We start from the raw sequence: 16,369 nt of genomic DNA, 5'->3' as shown, positions 1-16,369 counted from the left end.
ATCTGTCCTGTGTGTTGAAGTTGAGGCTCAGGCAGTTTACTGTAGTTTGTTGTACTTCAAAGCTCCTTTTACTTCTTGCAGTTGCTCATGCTTGACTGGTCCCACCATCTCTCAGGTTACAAGATATGTATCACTGAAACATTTCTGTTCTGACACGTTTGTGGCAGAATGAACTTCAACTAGGTGCCAGAAGTCACTGAATGTCTTCAAATGTTGGGAGAAAACCTAATTCTACGTAATATTTAAACTAGCCCTTATTTGTTTAAAAGAAATGTGTGTTATATTTACTCTCAGCTTTTATACTCATGGCTTCCTGAATCTGTGGACTATTCATTGATAGAGATTTCAAATCACCTTATCTCTAGATAAGGGCATCTGCCAAATGTCAGGAATGTAAATATTCATCATTTAGAAAGTGAAACTATTAAACAATAGACATTTCTGCGTCATCTGCCCAAGTACTGTACTGTAGTTATCACCAGTACATACACACCTTAGTCCAGCACAGCATTAAGGCAAGTCATTTTTTATTACTTGTAGACTTTAAAGTAGATAACTCATAATGATTCTGACAACACATGAATATTTAGGCGTGTGAAAATTTGTCAGATGGGTGAAAAAATAAATGGAAAAAAAAACTGTCACCTGTGTTATGGCATAGGGACATTTAATTTCCAGGCATAATTGAAGAGATTTTGTTTTGTTGTGTTAAGCAGTGAACTCCAACACTATCACTCTCATCCACTATCACCATTCAATAAGAAAATGGGATTAATTAATTCCAAACCAACTCCAACTCCAGCTCTTCCTCCTTCTACTCCAGGTGAGTTATTTTATGTAAAATGTATTTTTGAAAATAAAATTAATCTGAAAGAACAACGAAGTACAATAGTGTAATGCAAACTAAATTGTATTATTACACCATTAAGACAAACAAACTTATTAGTAGAAGTGTTTTTAATTTCACATTTTCTTTTATTATCACACCCTATAACACAAGCTTTGGCTGTGCAGGTTAAACTGTGTTTATTAAGGCAATAATGCATCATTTTTCGTGATTAAGGCTCTTTATCCACCGCAGTGTTAATCAAAATTTACTGTCATTTAAATGTGAGAAAAAAAAAGAATGTCATATTTAAAACTGACAAATTAGAAAATATTTTTGGTAGAAACTTACAGAGAGAGGATTTTGATTAAATCTGACATTAATTTTTCTGCTTGCATTTAGAATTACAGAAGCCTTGGAGATCAGACGAGTGGGGGTAAGACTTAATACATTATGCTGACTGGTTTTTAAAAATATAAAGCACACACTCTGTGTATATGTATATACTGTATATATTTTAAAATGCACACACACACACACACACATAGGCTACATATACTGTATATATAAAACACTGTATGGCAAAGAAACATTTCGACATTAAATAATACCAAGCAATAAATAGAAATAAAATAAACAAAGGCTATATTTGATGGAACAGCCATTTGCTTTCATTCTGTTACACTTCTCTCGTGTTTAGGGGTAGGGAGTAAAAAAAACATCCAACAACTATTATAAGAAAACAAAAAAGAATGAGACAGCCTCTGCTAAATATGTGATATTAAGCGTAGCTTAGAAGAACAGACAAAACTGGTTTCACAGGATTCGATGTCCAAGAAAACAGCTTACTTACTAGAACCACACAAACAATAGTACAACCAGTAGTCTCTGCTAACTCACCTTCCTTCTCAGCTTCATCACCATGCATTTGTATTTACGGCATTTGGCCAATGCCCTTATCCAGTACAGCAGTCTATAACGCTGTTGGAAGGAAATATAGGTCATACTGTAGACCATGCTTTGCCATGCTTCTTCCTCCAGTTACCATGTGTGTATGTGTGTGTTCAGGGCATAAAAAAGTGTTATTTTGTACTAAAAAAGGTGTCTTTTAGACTGTGCCATGGATTCCACACTGTTTCACCCAGTTGACTTGTCTGTTCCATATATCAAGCAAGCATTTCTATAAAAAAATAATTAATAAAAAAATTGGTAAAAATTTTCTATAAATGCACCTCTGACAGTAGATCAGAGGTGTTAGTAATAGTGTTCATTCACATGGATTTATGTGGTAGATGCACAGTAAAATAAATAAATCAAAAAAGTTTTCTGTCAGGGGGACACGGTGGCTTAGTGGGTAGCATGTTCGCCTCACACCTCCAGGGTCGGGGTTCGATTCCCGCCTCTGCCTTGTGTGTGCGGAGTTTGCATGTTCTCCCCGTGCATCGGGGGTTTCCTCCGGGTACTCCGGTTTCCTCCCCCGGTCCAAAGACATGCATGGTAGGTTGATTGGCATCTCTGGAAAATTGTCCATAGTGTGTGTGAGTGAATGAGAGTGTGTGTGTGTGTGTGTGTGTGTGTGTGCCCTGTGATGGGTTGGCACTCCGTCCAGGGTGTATCCTGCCTTGATGCCCGATGACGCCTGAGATAGGCACAGGCTATAGTTCGGATAAAGCGGTAGAAAATGAGTGAGTGAGAGAGAGTTTTCTGTCAGCATATTCATGCCCAGTGTGACCAAATAGACATTAACATGTATAGTGATGCATTATTTTTTTTTGGCATACATATTTTTTTCAATGGCATACAAAAATACCTTACCATAAAAAGTACCATAGGAGGAAAAAAAATGTAAGTGAGGCAGGGATAAAAGCAGACCTAAAAGCAGGTGTAACAAATAAAAATACATGTATTAACAAAGAAGCAGACAGGGAAACTAAATACACGATCGTTAGAAACAAGAACCGAAACACAAGAGACAAGGCCTCTGCAAAGCTACACACAACGCGGGGGTAATAAATAGACATAATAGACCTACTGTTCCGGCATGTCCGAGCAAAAGTTCTCACAGTACCTCCCCTCGAGGTGCAGCTCCCGATGCTCCAATCTCGTATCATGCCAGAATGTCCAGGGGAACCATGATCCTCCCAAGATCCAGGATTGGGGAGGGAGGCTCACGGCTGGGCAGGTAGGGAGAGGTGAGGTCATAGGCGCCAAATAAAAAAAAGGAAAAAAAACAAAAGAAAAGGAAAAAAAGTTTGCTCGCAAAGCCTTCAGGTAAGCTTGGAGTTATCCTGCTGGGTCTTTAAGTTCTTTAAGGAGGGATAAAAGCAGACCCAAACGCAGGGATAACCAATAAAAAAGTAATAAGCAAAAGACCTGACAAGACATTAGAGTCATTAGAGACATACAAGTAGGTTGCAACAGCAGAGAACAACAGTAAAAACTTCACAAGAGATGGTGTTAGGCACCACCAGTCATGAGGCCAGTCAGAGTTTCACTGATCATTTCAATGTGTGGAGAGGAAGAATACAACAATAAAGTATAGCATTATATTCACTGATGAAAGAATGATTGACTCTTTATAAAACTCTTTCTGATGATTCCTAGGAAAAAAGATGAACTACTGACTTATGTGAAAGATTTTAATCCCAGCTCTGAGGTCCTCAGGATTTTGTTGTATGGACCAGTTGGTGCTGGGAAATCATCCTTCATCAACTCAGTCCAGAGGCTCCTCTTAGGCCGTAATGTCATATGTGCGCTGGAAAGCTCTGCATTTACTGGAACAAGCTTCACAAAAAAAGTAAGTAGTAACCGATTGCAATGTACAGAAATGTACACAAGATACTATTTCAAATAATCTTGAATTAAGAGTAGTTTGTTAAATCAAAAACATATCTTTACATTGTTACATCTTCTCACATTTTCAAAATGGCAATACATTATTTAAACTATGCAATAAATTAACTTCCCCAGAACCTCCCTCAATATTCCTTCTTGTCCAGAAACCTTTCCTTCTATGTCTGGAAACATTTCTAATTTATTCAATTCACGTTTATTTGTATAACACTTTTAACATATTCACAAAACAGCATTATGACTTTATCAGAGTCATAATCAGCATTGTAGCGAATCTGTATGCAAGGGCTGAACACAGACACCAGAAACCACTAGTTTTTGGATAAAATGTACAGGTTTATTCACAGCATGCAGTGAGGAATGTCTTGGAGCATTGGAAAAGGCAGTGAAAACTAATATTTTTATCTTTGGTCTGTATTGGACCGGGAACAAGAAGTACTGCAGCAACAAGAAGTCACCCTAGCATTAGTATCTTTGGCTTTAGACATCCATTGCAGAAGGGCATGGTTGGACATTAACGTAAAGTGCCAGCCTTTCAGGTGGTACCTTAGATCCCCTACGGCCTATTTGATCATGAGGGCCGCTCTGTCCATGGAAGAAAAGCGTCTCTCGGTGGGGCCCAGTTTTTGGCTCAGGTATAGGACTGGTTGCTCCTCCTCTTAGAAGACTTGGGAGAAGACAGTGCCAGAGAGTGGCAAGTCCTGTGTCCTATCTGTTCGTTTTTGTACCAAGAAGTGGAGATTGAAGACAGGGTTCCAAAGCACTGGTTCACAGGTGAGGGCCTCCTTCAGTTGCTGGAACACCTGCTCCCTCATGGGCACCACCATGCAGCCCAAATGGGAGAACTCTGTACTGTCACTGGTGACTGATACTGCTGAAGGCTGTCTTCTCTGTGGTATCTGTAGCCAGTACCACTTGCCAGTATCCCTTAGTGAAGTCTAGGGTGGATATGAAGGTCATCTACTCAGGGAAGATGTCACATCTGTTTAAACCTCTTGAAGTCATTGCACAGACATACAGTAGGCTCCCATTTAGCTTTGGCACAACCACGATAGGGCTAGACTAGGGGCTGGAGGACTCAATAATTCCATTCTGCATCACTTGGCTCAATTCTGCATAAATAGCCTTCATGTACCCTATAAGGCTGCTGTTATACCACCACTTGGACAGGGGTCTATATCTCATAGTGGACCACATGGGCGAGGCCCAGGGTCAAGAAGATGATGTCTGCATTCAGGTCCACAAACTCAGATTCTGCAGTTGTAACATCAGCTCTTCTCTGAACCAAGGCGTGCTCCATGCAATCTGGTGGGAAATAGCAAAGGCAGACTTCACAGGAGCAGGCTACACTTTTTAAGCAGGTTAAAATAGTATAGATGTGTGTCTGCGTGGTTACCCAGGTGTTGCAGGTGGTAGTTAACTTTGGCTGACTCTCTTGAGAACAGTATATGAGCCCTATAAAGACAATATATAAGCAGGTCTTTATGTAATTTAGTTGAATATTCACAAGCTGAAGAAGGGAAGAGGTGAGCGTTATCCTCTGGAGATTGTTGACATCATGGGGATTGAATCATCAGGAGGGATAAAACCTGAAGACATCAACATGGCGTTCAAGGGACACATTTTAGATAATTACACAGTAAGTACAAATACGTGCTGGACATTTTATAATGCAATAAAGTACTTTCCTTAAATATTGTATGTTATTAAGTATGTAACTTAGTGAACCAGCATTAATGTATTCAATGTTAGAGATTTAAGCACTTATGTACGTTGCTCTGGATAAGGGCGTCTGCCAAATGCTGTAAATGTAAATGTAAATGTCAATTTCTAGCACTTGATGAAACAACATTAACTTTGTCACTCCGCATCAAGCAACACAATACATTCATAGTGTATAACCGAAATAGATGTCTGTTTTATTCAAAATCTAAGCAAGTAATTACATATTAATACATTGAGGATTAGGATTTCAAGGAGAAAGACTGGAAAAAGGCTATGATTTTTGTTATTGATCTACATTCATAAAGCTAATTAAAGATGCAAAATCTTGTTTGTGGTTAAACAGGCTTAATTTAGTCTTTATAATTGATATTTTTTTGTTGTAGTTTAATCCTGTGGCAGCCATAACTAAAGACAATCCAAAATACAAAAAGGAGCCAACTTTGAGTGATGAAGTTCACTGTCTGGTCTGTATTCTGCCTGCGGACTCCGTTTCAAGATTGGAAGATGACATCTTTACAAAAATGAAGGATGTCAGAGAACATGCTAGTGATCTGGGTAAAATAAATGGTTTTATATTTGTTTGGGATTTTCCAGATTAATCTTTGCCCTGAACGTGTTATTGTTTATTTAAACCTGTCTGTGTAATTTTTTTATCTGTGCTGGAAACTAGAGACAGTGCAGACCAGTAAAGCCAGATGGAAACTGATTTAGAGCAGTAATCAACAGATATTTTTAGCAGTGCTTTCTTCCCCAGATACAATTCAACATAATAATAATTAGACATCATACATCAGTTTAACATATTTCGCATATTCTTGCACATATGAAAGCTCAATACACAAGAGACCCAAGTGCAGAACAGATAGGGGGCGTAAACTTGTTAAACTCTTAGAACAGTAGGAGGAGAAACATCACCATATCAAACATTGCACACATCTAGTAATCCATTTACAAAATGATGTGACAAATCCAATTATAATATTTTGTAGTCTTTATGCATTTATTGTTACACTTACTATTGTGAAGCCTCTATAAACAAAGTTCTTGTTGTAAATGATATAGAAGTTAAAATCAGTTGTTTTCTAACCAATGTTCAGCTTTCTCATCAAGTTTTTAGAGTTTAGTTTTTGCAGAAAATACAAGAAACCAAGCTTGATCATTATTTATTAAAGAATTAAATTTTGATTTTGTAGAAATCCCTCAGGTTATTGTCATGACAAAGGTGGATAAAGCGTGTGAGCTGGTTAAAGAGGATTTAAAGGAAATCTACTACAGCAAGAAGATCAAAGAGAAGGTAATATGTGTGTGTGTGTGTGTGTGTGTGTGTGTGTGTGTGTGTGTGTGTGTGTGTGTGTGTGTGTGTGTGTGTGTGTGTGTGTGTGTGTTTTACCACAACAGTGCTCCTTTTCCACCAAGGCAGTTTGAGTGCTGGTTCAGAGCCTATCTTTGATCAAGAAAAAGTGGTTCTTAAGTAGCACCAAAACGTTGCTCGTCTAGACTTAAGAACTGCTTGTGTGAGGAGCTGGGGGTGGGGGTGGGGTTATTGTTAGTGCCTTTGATAATGTACCTTAAGTGTACCAATGTTAATACACTTTTACTTTACCGCAATATTATCAATTACCAGCACACATGACAGCAGGTAGCTTCATGCTCAGGCTAATTTTTTTTCTGTATTAATGATAAAATATTGTCATGTACTTTTTGTTATTCTTGATTACAACCTCCGTTTATACAAATTGCATGAAGTTGCACATACATGTTGGATTCGCCACGTTTGGATGACAATGTGGGTTCACAAAGCCATGAGCATTAACAGTAACCGCAACATCCACCATTGTTGATGTTGTGTTTGTGTTTGCCGCTGCTGCGCTAAGGTTGCTGGGAAAGATGACACGTATACAGTGACGTCTGACTTGGCTCTACGATGGCTCTCTAGCCCATGGAAATGCAAACCGATTCTTAGAAAGATCGCCAGTTGAACCAACTTTGAACCAGCAATAGCGCTGAACCAGCACCCGGTTCTTTCTGGTGGAAAAGGGTCACAATAGCCCCACATGCATATAGCAGTATTTGATACTTGACCATTTGTCGGGTCTCCACAAAGTTCAGTTTAGTGTTAAGTGACCACATTTTAATGATCTCATTACCAACACAGACTCAAGTTGAGTCTCCAGAAGTCTTCTGTATTCCACCATATAACACATGCTGATCCGTATTTCCTCAGGTAGTGGAGTGCAGTAATAATGTGGGCATCCCACTAAATGCCATCTACCCTGTAAAGAACTACGCTGAATCCATCACCCAAGATCCAGACACTGACGTGCTCATCCTCACGGCACTGAGAGATATTCTAAATTTTGCAGAGGACTATGTGGAACGAGAGATGGAGAAAGAAAAGCCATGAGAGATACAGAATGTGTTTGCTGTATTTTTTTAAAGGGTCTTAAGCTACAAATGAATGTTTATGCGTAACATGTAATATTCCATGATAATATTCCATCTGATAATGATTTTTTTTTACCACTAATTAATCTATACCTAAAGAGGGTGATGCGGCAGCACTTTAGCCTTTTTGTTTATCCAGCTCTCTCACCTACTGTAAACAATGCTCCAACAAATCAGCTTCCAAAAGCTTCACCTTTCAAAGTCACTGTTTATCTCCTAATATATGCAGGAAATATGATATTATGAAGTAAAATATATCAGCTAATGAACTCAATCAGCTGTTAATAGCCTTAAAAGACCAATTTAACAGTGGATTGGAAGTGGACGAATTCTTTTGAGGACAGAATACATCCAGCTCTAATTCATTATCAGAAGCTATTACACAAAGACTTACACGTATTACAAAAAAGCCTGGTGTGTGTACGAGGAAATTTATAGCAAAACACTGAGACATGATCACCATGCTACTTTGTGGTGAAGGAATTGTCTACAACTGAAGCTTTGGCAACATAAAAACAAGTTTTTATCATTTTCACTTGGTTTATGTTTTTTGGTTTATGATGGTCTTAAATAATCTTGTATCTCAAAGCAATTGTAGTTAAACCATAAATAATTATCAAATAATTAATTTGAGTCATTTTTCATATTTCAATACTTGTATTGGCTTCTTAAGAAAATGTTTCACTTAGTTTCACTTTTAGTTTACATAGAAGTGTATCTTTAAAGGACTCTATAGACATAATAGACAAAATACTAATGGATCTGGTTGGGTAATGAATTTAAATTTTCTTTGACCATGCTGTGAATTACACTGTTAACACTTAATTTAAATTAATAACACATTTAATGAAAATGGAAGAGCATCAGCTTACTTATTATTTATTATATAATTATTATTTTACAGTTTTTTTATTCTACCCAGACCTGTCATGATAAGTTTTTCGACATATCAATAATTTTTGCTTGCAAATTTATAAGAATGAATTTCACCAAAATTTTGCTTAAAGCATTCTGTAGATATAAAACAATGCAGTAAAGATGCTTTATGAAGGAAATAATCTAGAAAGAATTGTTCTACCGTCTCAAATAATCCAGATTGGATTATTATCGCCGCTTGCTTAAGTAGACCGGAGTTCGTGGATGATCTGCACTAGGAGGGAGTGAGTTGAATTGTGTTTCAGAGTTGAGAGAGCTAAGGTAAGCTAAAGTTACCACTGCCGTGTTTGTTAATTACCTCAGGAGAGCCAAGGACTGAGCTGAGAAAGCAAAGCTAAGCTAAGATAAAGTTAACACTGCCAAGTATGTGTTAATTACCTCAGGAGAGCCAAGGACAGAGCTGAGAGAGCTGAGCTAAGATAAAGTTAACACGGCCGAGTCTGTGTTAATTGCCTCAGGAGACACGAGGATGGAGCTGAGAGAGCTTAGCTAAGCTAAAGTTAGCACTGCTGTGTCTGCGGTAATTACCTCAGGAGAGCTGAGGACTGAGCTGAGAGAGCTAAGCTAAGCTATAGTTAGCACTGCCTAGTCTTACCTCAGGAGAGCCGAGGACGGAGCTGACAGAGCTAAGCTATGCTAAATTTAACACTGCTGAGTCTGTGTTAATTACCTTAGGAAAGCCCAGGACACAGCTGAGAGAGCTAAGCTAAGCTACAATAAATCGTGAGGTCAGAGGCCATTTGGTGTGATTATGTGTCCCATGTAGGTCACAGTGTGGACTTTGAACTGAATCTTATCGCCATTAAATCTCATATTGGCCGCTTTTGCTCTCTCCATCACCTTATCAAGGATTTCATCATGCTCCTGCTTTGTTGATGCAGTGATGATCATGCCATCAGTGATGATGTGTACTTGTTGTATGTCACCAAAAGTTTCGCAGTTCTTCTGTTGGAACATCTCACTTGCCGAATGGGAGTCTAAGAAAACAATATCTGCCCCATGGTGAGTTAAAAGTGCATAGTTCTGAGGAAGGTTCATCCAACTTGATCTGCCAGTAACCATCTTTTTCATCAAGAATAGTGAAAACGGACTTTCCCGCCAGGTTACTGCACACATCTTCTGGAGTGGGAATGGAATAGTGCAGGCACAGGTGTAACTGTCGGGTCAACATGTATATGATGGACTCCTGGGAACTCACCCAACCCTGTGAAGACTGATGGATGCATCTTGATCAGCTCTTCTTTGGTTGACGCTGACGTTTTTGCAAGCAGCTCAATCCTCTTAACAAGTTGCAGCTCCTCACATGCTGCTCTACCCAGAATCGGCATGTCAGATTGATCGGACACATAAAACGAGACTAATTATGAAAAAAGCTGCAGCAGTTTTTCAGAACAAGATAACAGTAGAAATGTTGTATATTTAGAGTGTAATTGTTAGAAACATATCAATAGAAAAGTTGAAAAAGGGCTTAAGATTCGTTTCTGATTAGTTTGTGGAAGAGATGTTGTTATTTCATTCTTTATTTCAAAGAACTCAGTGTTTTTGGTTTCCTGCTGATGGTATATCATATATATGAACAGTGTGTGATGGTGTCACAGAGTGACTTTTTCCTGGAGTGAATTCAGCACCCTAAACATATTTTCATTCCTTAGATACAGATAAGAGTATACAATACACTGGAAAGGTTGAGCAAAACAAAATTTAAAACTACCCAGGGAGCAGATATTTTCCCCTTTCAGTCAGAAGAGTAAATTATTTCTCCTTTTCTTCTATTCTTTTCTTTCTGTGGAATGAAACAGACTTGGAAGGACACAACAACAAAAAAGCGGAATAATGACTTTTTCCTGAACTATGGTTAAGGAAAATATTGTTTATTCATACCAAACAGGCCTGATTGTATTGTATCTATATTCCATTGATTGTATGTTTGAAATTTGATCTCATTTACTGACATTATGAACGCATGGTGTAGTAGCATGATTGCTGTCTCGAATCCTCCTTCCTAGTCTAGATGTTCAAAAATCATAATTTGATAATTAAACTTCTTCAGCTGACGAAGGAAGTACAACCTCTGCTGAGCCTTTTTCACAATGGAGTCAATGTGAATGTCCCACTTCAGGTCCTGAGAGATTGTGGTTCCCAGGAATCTGAATGACTCCACTACTGTGACAATGCTGTCCATGATGGTTAGTGGGGGAAGAGCAGGGGGGTTTCTCCTGAAGTCCACTATCAACTCCACTGTCTTGAGCGTGTTCAGCCTGCACCAGACAGCCAGCCGCTCAACCTCCAGTCTGTAAGCAGACTCGTTACCGTCCTGGATGAGGCCGATCAGTGTGGTGTCGTCTGCAAACTTCAGGACTTTGACAGATGGGTCATTACAGGTGCAGTCATTCGTGTACAGGGAGAAGAGTAGTGGGGAGAGAACACAGCCCTGGGGGGCGCCAGTGCTGACGGTGCGGGTGCTTGATTTGAGTTTCGCACTAGCTGCTGCCTGCCTGTCAGAAAGCTGGTGATCCACTGGCAGACAGAGGAGGGCATGGAGAGCTGGGTTAATTTGGGCTGTAGGAGTGATGGGATGATGGTGTTAAAGGCACAAACAGGATCCTCACATAAGTCCCTGGTCTGTCTACATGCTGCAGAACATAATGCAGTCCCATATTGACTGCATCATTCACAGACCTGTTTGCTCTGTAGGCAAACTGTAGAGGGTCCAGTAAGGGTCCCGTGATGTCCTTCAGATAGGCCAGAACCAGTCTTTCAAATGATTTCATGACCACAGATGTTAGAGCCACAGGTCTGTAGTCATTAAGTCCGGTGATTTTGGGTTTCTTTGGGACGGGGATGATGGTGGAGCTTTTGAAGCATGAGGGTACTTCACACAGCTCCAGTGACGTGTTGAATATCCGCGTGAAAATGGGGGCCAGCTGATCAGCACAGGCTTTCAGACAGGCTGGTGAAACGCTGTCTGGGCCTGGAGCCTTTCTTCTCTTGGTCTTCCTGAAGACCTGACACACATCATCTTCACTGAACTGAATTGAAGGTGTGACTGATTCGGGGGTTACAGAAGGTGAGAATTGGGCTTTTTCAAACCTACAGTAGAACTCATTCAGGTCATCTGCCAGTTGTTGATTCACCACAGTGCTGGGGGTTGGTGTCATGTAGTTGGTGATGGCTTTCAGACCTTTCCACACTGAAGCTGAGTCATTGGAGGAAAATTGAATCCGTAATTTTTCGGAATAATTACCCTAACCCAATTGTATTTTATTCTAACAACATTTTAATCATTTTGATAATAAATAATTATTAGAATTATGTTAACTGGCAGAAATAATTTTGTTTAATGTGTGGGTGTAGGTGTACTGTTGCACCCAGTGTAACCCGTTGTTTTATTTTGAGATTCACTAGCTAAACTCTCTCTTGGAACAGGCAGTATTTAAAAAAAGTATTTAATGACTAAAAATAAAAGTGAATATGAAATAAATCATATTAGTGTGCTGTAACACAAATTATCATCCATAAACACATTCTAACTTACTTCAATAATCAGGTATATCATGTCTAATATTACTATTAAACAGAAAATTACTCATATTGCCACTCAAAAGGGCTTCAAACTATAGGATGACTTTAGAGGGAGAGAGAAACACCCCACCATCTGCTTGTTGCTGTTCAAAAGCACTTATTCTTCTCTAGCCACATAGTAGCTAAACTACTACTATAACTATAGAACTAACGCCCTATAGAGGACTGGAAAAACAACAATATATAAATAGCTCCACTACAGTAGGAGTGCATGATGCTCACTAATATTTATGTACCAATCCCTATGGTTTAGTTTGTTGTACTTTGAAAGGTTGTACCTCAAAGCTCCTATTACTTCTTGCACTTGCCTCTGCTCGACCGCTCTCACCATCTCTCAGAATACAAGGTATGTATCATTGAGACTCTTCTGTTCTGACAAATAAGGTATGTGGCAGAATGAACTTCAACTGGGTGTCAGACATCACTGTCTTTAAATTTTGGGAGAAAACCTAATTGTACCTAATATTTAAACTAGCCATTATTTTTTGTCTTGGAGATCAGAAGAGTGTAGAGAAGACTTAATAAATTATGCTGACTGGTGGTTTTAAAAATATAAAGCACACAGTCTGTGTATATGTATATATTTTAAGACTTACACACACACACACACACACACACACATACATACATATATATATATATATATATATATATATATATATATATATATATATATATATATATATATATATATATATATATATATATATATATATATAAAACACTGTATGGCAAAAATGCCTCCAGAATGTAACATATCAACATTAAATAATACTTTGATGGAACAGCCATTTGCTTTCATTCTGTTACACTTCTCTCGTGTTTAGGGGTAGGGAGTAAAAAAAAACATCCAGAAACCATCATAAAAAAACAAAAAAGAATGAGACAGTCTATGCTAAGTATATAATATTAAGCACAGCTTAGAAGAACAGACAAAACTGGTTTCACAGGATACAGTTTCCTAGAAAACAGTTTACTTACTTACTTGAACCGCACAAACAATATTTAATATTTAAACTAGCCATAATTTTTGTTTAAAGGAAATGTGTGCTATATTTCCTCCCAGCTTTTATACTCATTATGTCCTGAATCTGTGAACTATTCATTGATAGAGACTTCAAAGCACTTTTGTATGTCTCTCTGGATAAGGGCATCTGCCAAATGTCACAAATGTAAATATAGAAAGTGAAACTATTAAACAATAGATATTTGTGCGTCATCTGCCCAAATAAAATACCATGTAGTTAACACCAGTACATACACACCTCAGTCCAGCACAGCATTAAGGCAAGTCTATTTATTTTTGTTTTATTTATTTATTTTTATTACTTGTAGACTTTACAGTAGATAACTCATATTGATCCTGACAACACATGAATATTTAGCCGTGTGAGAATTTGTCAGATGGTTGAAAAAATAAAGGGAAAAACCTGTCACCTGTGTTATGGCATAGGGGACATTTAATTTCCAGGCATAACTGAAGAGATTTTGTTTTGTTGTGTTAAGTAGTGATCTCCAGCACTTTCACTCTCAGCCACCATCACCATTCAATAAGAAAATGGAATTATTTATTTCCGCTCTAACTGCAACTCAAACTCCAGCTCTTCCTCCTTCTACTCCAGGTGAGTTATTTTTTTGTAAAATGTATTTTTGAAAATAAAATTAATCTGAAAGAACAACGAAGTACAATAGTGTAATGCAAACTAAATTGTATTATTACACCATTAAGACAAACAAATTTATTAGTAGCAGCCGTGTTTTTACTTTCACATTTTGTTTTATTATCACACCCTGTAACACAAGCCTTGGCTGTGCAGGTTAGAATGTGGTTATCAGGACAATAAAGCATCTTTGTTCTTGATTAAGGTTCTTTATCCACCGCAGTGTTAATCAAAAGTTACTGCCATTCAGGGGCGGGTCTACCTACACCTTTTTTAGGGTGGCTCCAGCCCCCCTGTCTGAGATCTCAGCCACCCTAAAACCATAAGTATAATTTTTCCTTACAAAAATTAGAAAAAGTAAATTACGTTAAAATGCAGGACATTATGTAGATGGGAAAGAAAATTATTTATCAGTCTGATCCAAGAACGAATTGTTTTACATTGCTTTTACGCGCGTGCGTTGTACTGTAGTCTTTCAAAAGTGCATCATCAGCTGTCTTCTTTATCGAACGGAGAAGCACAGGAACGCACAGCGTGCATGCGCAGTCAGAGCTGAAGGCATTTATCTATGTTAATCGGCGGAAAGCCGCAAAGACGGTTATAGAAAGTATTTTGTAAATGTTTTTACCTTGTTAGCCTGCCATGCAACAGTGCAAAGTCTACCAAAATTAATTTTAGTTAATCATATACAGAAGTTCATAATCAGAATTTTCACAAATCCAAGAAATTTGGCACTCATGAGGTTGTACAATGTTATGCTATTTGTGTTCATATTGTTTGCAAGGTTGTGTTTTGTGTCTGTTACTCCCACAAAAGCATGTTTTTCAAATGAAAACATATTTCTATGAGCCCACCATAGTAGTTTTTATTATTTAATTGGAGACACATACAATAAAATGCATGTATTGTGAGGATGTATTTTATATCATCCCACAAGTAAAAGCTTGTTGGAGGTACAGTTATAAAAAGTTGTACTACTACAGCATGTTTCTGCTATAGTAGTGAACTTAATGTACACAGATTTGTGTGTGGCTGTAGTATACATACACAGTACTGTGTTGACATAAAAACAAGTTATATCATACCAGTAAAATTTCACTATTCTTATTAGCAGAGTTGTAGCACAAACAAAATATTAATGCAAACAATCCATTTAATACTAAATAAAAATAATGTTAATTGATTTGGTCTTTGTATTGTGAATATTTTTTATTAATGACTGCATATTCTCACTGAGGGCTAAGCCATCCTAAAGGTAAAATCCTAGAACCACCCCTGCTGTCAATTAAATGTGAAAAAGAGAAAAAAAAAGAATCAAAACTGACAAATTAGAAAATATTTTTGGTAGAAACTTACAGAGTGAGTATTTTGTTTAAATCTGACATTAATTTTTACTTGCTTTTACTCCTATTTTATTCTTTTTAACATATTTTAAACTGTTTTTATTAAAATCACATTTATTTTCTTTAATTGTTATTTGTTTTTGTTATGATTTTATCGTGTGTTTCTTATTTTTCATATCTTTTTTTTCTTTTATAAACTGTTTTCTAATTTCTATGTAAAGCACTTTGAATGACCTCTGTGTATGAAATGTGCTATACAAATAAACCTGCCTTGCCTTGCCTTGCCTTGCCTAATTTATCTTCTTGCATTTAGAATTCAAGAGGCCATGGAGATCAGGAGTGGAGTGGAAGTAAGACTTAATAAATTATGCTGACTGATGGTTTTAAAAATATAAAGCACAGAGTTTGTGTATATGTATTTATTTTAAGATTTATATATATATATATATATATATATATATATATATATATATATATATATATATATATATATATATATATATATATATATATATATATATGGGATATACATATGACTGTATGGGAAAGATGCCTCCAGAATATAACATATAAACATTAAATAATACCAAACAATAAACATTCATTCATTCATTTTCTACCGCTTATCCGAACTACCTCGGGTCACGGGGATCTCAGGCGTCATCAGGCATCAAGGAAGGATACACCCTGGACAGAGTGCCAACCCATCGCAGGGCACACACACTTTCATTCATAAAAAGAAATAAAATAAACAAAGGTGATATTTGATGGAACAGCCATTTGCTTTCATTCCGTTACAATTCTTTCGCAAATATAGCTCACAGACATTTTGCCATGATTCTTCCTCCAGTTACTGTGTGTGTGTGTGTGTGTGTGTGTGTGTGTGTGTGTGTGTGTGTGTGTGTGTGTGTGTGTGTGTGTGTGTGTGTGTGTGAAATATAGTATGTAATATATTGCTTTCTTTACGAGCATAAAAAAATGTTATTTTGGACTAAAAA

At 37.4% G+C, this 16,369-nt stretch overlaps 1 long non-coding RNA gene across 1 annotated transcript; it reads left to right on the top strand.

Annotated features, from left to right (window-relative positions):
- The first annotated feature begins 713 nt into the window (after positions 1–713).
- LOC125139465 lies at positions 714–3,619 on the top strand. Its single transcript, XR_007138521.1, has 3 exons — positions 714–823; positions 1,229–1,262; positions 3,431–3,619. It is a non-coding gene; the product is annotated as an uncharacterized LOC125139465 (long non-coding RNA).
- The last annotated feature ends 12,750 nt before the right edge of the window (positions 3,620–16,369 follow it).

Source organism: Tachysurus fulvidraco, chromosome 18 (genome assembly GCF_022655615.1).
Source record: "Tachysurus fulvidraco isolate hzauxx_2018 chromosome 18, HZAU_PFXX_2.0, whole genome shotgun sequence".
In the NCBI taxonomy this organism is placed as follows: Eukaryota; Metazoa; Chordata; class Actinopteri; order Siluriformes; family Bagridae; genus Tachysurus; species Tachysurus fulvidraco.
This window is presented reverse-complemented; position numbering and strand designations above follow the sequence as displayed.